Here is a 5,254-nt window from a genome sequence, read left to right on the forward strand (position 1 = left end):
AGCGGGACAGTCTTATTACCAATCTGGTAGTTGCGATGAGATGATGGGTAGCTCACAATCCTCGAGCTCGGCGTTCTTGAAGGACGGGCCGCGGCAGCGCCAGCAGGTCCTGGGGTGGTCGAAGGTGGCAACGGTCCGCGGCAGCGCCAGCAGGTCCCGACGAAGATGGTAGTTACAACGGCCGCGGCAGCGCCAGCAGGTCCCGACGAGGATGAAGGTCGCAGAGGGCCGCGGCAGCGCCAGCGGCAGGACGACAGTTTACAAGGCAGGGCTGCGGCAGCGCCAGCAGTCCGTCAAGGATGAGTTCTTCTCGGTGTCTCTCGACTCCAGGATACAACTGCCTTCCTGCTCTGGAGCTGCCCCAGTTATAGGTCTGGCGGCCTTTGATGTCCGGACCCTCGCACTTGGAGGTCGGGAGGTCCGGGATGAGGGAGTCCAGACACCCAGCAGGGGGTGGAGCCAGCGCCCGGGGAGGCTGGGGGCGATCGGCACCTGGCGGGGGAGAGCCATCGACACTTCTTTCTCCCATTGACCTGCCAAGTGGTCCGTTCACCTCCTTGGTGGATAGTGGTGCCGGGATGTCGGGGCCTGGCCAGGCCCAGGGTTGGGGTTGAGCTGAGGCCATGCGGCCTCGTGGTGCAGTGTCCAAGATGGCGGCCAGGCTGGGCAATGGTGCTGACGGTGGCCCGGGCCCGTGATACAGAGATGTCCGGGAGTAGGAGTCCCGTAGGGGACGGAGTGTGGGTTGCTTCTGTGGGTAGCACCTGGAGAGCTGATGTCCGGGCTCTGTCATGCGGGGAGGGAGCGAGCCCTTCATGTGGCCTGTCCAACAGTGTGTATGAGAGAGAGTGTGTTTGTGTGAGAGAGAGAAAATGTGTGTGAGAGAGAGTGTGCATGTGAGAGAGGTAGTGTGTGTGTGAGAGGGAGTGTGTATGTGAGAGTGTGTATGTGAGAGAGAGTGTGTATGTGAGAGTGTGTGTGTGAGAGAGAGTGTGTGAGAGAGAGTGGGTATGTGAGCAAGAGAGTGTGTGTGTGTGTGTGTGTGAGAGAGTGTGTGTGTGAGAGAGAGTGTGTGAGGGTGTGAGTGAGTGTGTGTGAGAGAGAGTGAGTGTGTGTGTGAGAGAGAGTGAGTGTGTGTGGAAGAGAGTGAGTGAGTGTGTGTGAGAGAGTGAGTGTGTGTGTGAGAGAGTGTGTGTGTGTGTGTGTGTGTGAGAGAGAGAGAGTGTGTGTGTGAGAGAGAGGAAGTGTGTGTGTGAGAGTGTGTGTGTGAGAGAGAGAGTGTGTGTGTGTGTGAGAGAGAGTGTGTGTGAGAGAGAGAGTGTGTGTGTGAGAGAGTGTGTGTGTGAGAGAGAGTGAGTGTGCGTGAGAGAGAGTGAGTGTGTGAGAGAGAGTGAGTGCGTGTGCGTGAGAGTGAGTGTGTGAGAGAGTGAGTGTGTGTGAGAAAGAGTGAGTGTGAGAAAGAGTGAGTGAGTGTGAGAAAGAGTGAGTGTGTGTGAGAGAGAGTGAGTGTGTGTGTGAGAGAGAGTGAGTGTGTGTGAGAGAGAGTGAGTGAGTGTGTGTGAGAGAGTGAGTGTGTGTGTGTGAGAGAGTGTGTGTGTGTGAGAGAGAGAGAGTGTGTGTGAGAGAGAGAGGAAATGTGTGTGTGAGAGTGTGTGTGTGTGAGAGAGAATGTGTGTGTGTGTGAGAGAGTGTGTGTGTGTGTGAGAGAGTGTGTGTGTGTGAGAGAGAGTGTGTGTGTGAGAGAGAGTGTGTGTGTGAGAGAGTGTGTGTGTGTGTGTGTGAGAGAGAGAAAATGTGTGTGTGAGAGAGAGTGTGGTGTGAGAGAGAGAGAGTGTGTGTGTGAGAGAGAGTGTGTGTGTGAGAGAGAGAGTGTGTGTGTGTGAAAGAGAGTGTGTGTGTGAGAGTGAGAGAGTTTGTGTGAGAGAGAGTGAATGTGTGTGTGAGAGAGAGTGAGTGTGTGTGTGAGAGAGTGTGTGTGTGTGAGAGAGAGAGAGTGTGTGTGAGAGAGAGGAAGTGTGTGTGTGAGAGTGTGTGTGTGTGTGAGAGAGAATGTGTGTGTGAGAGAGAGAGTGTGTGTGTGAGAGAGAGAGTGTGTATATGAGAGAGAGTGTGTGTGTGAGAGAGTGTGTGTGTGAGGGAGAGAGTGTGTGTGAAAGAGAGTGTGTGTGTGAGAGTGAGAGAGTTGTGTGAGAGAGAGTGTGTGTGTGTGTGTGAGAGAGTGTGTGTGTGTGGAGGTGTGTGTGTGAGAGAGAGTGGGTGAGAGAGAGTGTGGGTGAGAGAGAGTGTGGGTGAGAGAGAGTGTGTGGGTTAGAGAGAGTGTGTGGGTGAGTGAGTGTGTGTGGAGTGAGTGTGTGTGTGTGGAGAGTGAGTGTGTGAGAGAGAGTGAGTGTGTGGTGTGAGTGAGAGTGAGTGTGTTGTGGTGTGTGTGTGTGTGTGTGAGTGTGTGTGTGTGTGTGAGTGTGTGTGTGTGAGGGAGAGTGTGTGTGAGGTGTGTGTGTGTGAGTGTGTGTGTGTGTGTGTGTGAGTGTGTGTGTGGTGTGTGTGTGAGAGTGTGTGTGTGTGGGTGTGTGTGGTGAGTGTGTGTGGTGTGGAGTGAGTGTGTGGGTGTGTGAGGTGTGTGTGGGGGGGGGTGTGTGTGGGTGGTGTGTGAGTGTGTGTGGGGTGTGTGTGTGTGGGTGGGGTGTGTGTGTGGGGGGTGTGGTGTGGAGAGTGGGTGGGTTGTGTGGGTGAGGGGGGAGAGTGTGGTGTGTGGGGGGTGTGTGTGTGGGTGTGTGTGTGTGTGGGGGTGTGTGTGTGTGTGTGAGGGGTGTGTGTGTGTGGGGAGAGTGTGTGTGTGTGGGGTGTGTGTGTGGGAGTAGTGTGTGTGTGTGGGAGTTGTGTGTGGGGGTGTGTTTGGGTGTGTGTGGGGGGGGGGTGTGGTGTGTGGGGGGGTGTGTGTGTGTGGGGTGTGTGTGAGGGTGTGTGTGTGGGGGAGTGTGTGTGGGGGGGGTGTGTGTGTGGAGGGGTGTGTGGGTGAGGGGTGTGTGTGAGTGTGGTGTGTGTGTGAGGGGGGTGTGTGTGTGTGGAGGGTGTGTGTGTGTGGGTGGGAGTGTGTGGGGGGGGTGTGTGGGGGTGGGGGTGTGTGGGTGGTGGTGTGTGTGGAGGGGTGTGTGTGTGTGTGAGGTGAGTGTGTGAGGAGAGTGAGTGTGAGTGAGAGAGAGTGAGTGAGTGTGTGTGAGAGAGTGTGTGTGTGTTAGACGGGGACCTGGAGGGTCGGCAGAGGACAAGAGGAGAGGCCTCCGGTGAGGGCCGTCTCCAGCGATCGTACAGACAAGTAACTTCCCCCCCACAGATAGACACCACACAAGGATAAGGTTAACACTCTTTATAGATGATTCTTGAAGTAAGGATATCACGATACAGGGAGATCGGGACACGAGGGTCCTCTCAATTCTAGTCTCTGGAAGGGAACGGGGGTAGCGGGACAGTCTTGGTACCGGTCTGGTACTGAGGTGGTACGATGAATAGCTCACAATCCTCGAGCTCGGAGTTCTGGAAGATCGGGCCGCGGCAGCGCCAGCAGGCTCGGATGATAAGTCTCACTTGAGAAGGGCCGCGGCAGCGCCAGCCAGCAAGGGCGATGGTTCACACAAGGATGGGCCGCGGCAGCGCCAGCAGGTTCCGACGAGGATGTAGGTTGCAGAGGGCCGCGGCAGCGCCAGCAGGTCCCGATGAGGATGTAGGTTGCGGAGGGCCGCGGCAGCGCCAGCAGGTCCCGACGAGGATGTAGGTTGCAGAGGGCCGCGGCAGCGCCAGCAGGTCCCGACGAAGATGTAGGTTGCGGAGGGCCGCGGCAGCGCCAGCAGGTCCCGACGAGGATGTAGGTTGCAGAGGGCCGCGGCAGCGCCAGCAGGTCCCGACGAGGATGTAGGTTGCAGAGGGCCGCGGCAGCGCCAGCCGGCAGGACGATGATTCACAAGGCAGGGCTGCGGCAGCGCCAGCAGTCCGTCAAGGATGAGTTCTTCTAGGTGTCTCTCGACTCCAGGATACAACTGCCTTCCTGCTCTGCAGCTGCCCCAGTTATAGGTCTGGCCTCCTTTGATGTCCGGACCCTCGCTCTTGGAGGTCGGGAGGTCCGGGATGAGGGAGTCCAGACACCCAGCAGGGGGGTGGAGCCAGCACCCGGGGGCTGGGGGCGATCTGCACCTGGCGGGGGAGAGCCATCGACACTCCTCTCTCCCATTGACCTGCCAAGTGGTCTCTTCACCTCCTGGGTGGATGGTGGTGCCTCGATGTCGGGGCCTGGCCAGGCCCAGGGTTGGGGTCGAGCTGAGGCCACGCGGCTTCGTGGTGCAGTGTCCAAGATGGCGGCTGGGCCCGGGCAATGGTGCTGACGGTGGCCCGGGTCAGCCGATGCTGGGATGTTCGGGAGCAGGCGTCCCGTGGGGGACGGGTTGCGGGTTGCTTCTGTGGGTTGCCGGGATAGTTCTTCTGGTGACACCGGGAGAGCCGGAGTCCGGGCCCTGTCATGCGGGGAGGGAGCGAGCCTTTCACAAGGCCTGTCCAACATGCGTCCCCCCCAGCTGAAGGCGGGGAGAGTCACCCATCCTCTTGGGTACTCTCCTCGTCGAGGCGGAAAAAGCCTGACAGGCCGTCCGCGTTGGCGTGGTCCTGGCCTGGACGATGCTCCACAGTGAAGTCCATCCCCTGCAAGGAGATGGACCATCGCAACAGTTTTGGGTTCTCCCCCCGCATCTGCATCAACCATTGCAGGGGTCTATGATCTGTTTGTACCCCGAAATGGGTACCGAAGAGGTAGGGCCGGAGCTTCTTGAGGGCCCACACTACTGCGAAGGCCTCCCGCTCGATAGTGCTCCAGCGCTGTTCTCGAGCTAGCAGGCGTCGGCTGATGAAGGCCACTGGCTGGTCGATTCCCTCGGCGTTGAGTTGGGAGAGGACTGCCCCAATGCCATGATCTGAGGCGTCCGTCTGGACGATGAATTCCCGGCTGTAGTCGGGGGCCTGGAGCACAGGGGCGGTGCACATGGCGGCCTTCAGCTTCTCGAAGGCCGCTTGACAGTCCGGGGTCCAGTTGACTGTTTTGGGGTTTTTCTTGGATGTGAGTTCTGTGAGGGGCCCCACAATGCTGCCATAGTCTTTCACAAACCGCCGGTAGTATCCGGTGAGCCCCAAGAAGGCTCGGACCTCGGTTTGGGTGACGGGTGGCTGCCAGGACTGGATGGCAGCGATCTTGAGCTGGAGGGGGGCCACCAGA

Source organism: Lissotriton vulgaris, chromosome 11 (genome assembly GCF_964263255.1).
Source record: "Lissotriton vulgaris chromosome 11, aLisVul1.2, whole genome shotgun sequence".
Lineage (NCBI taxonomy): Eukaryota > Metazoa > Chordata > Amphibia > Caudata > Salamandridae > Lissotriton > Lissotriton vulgaris.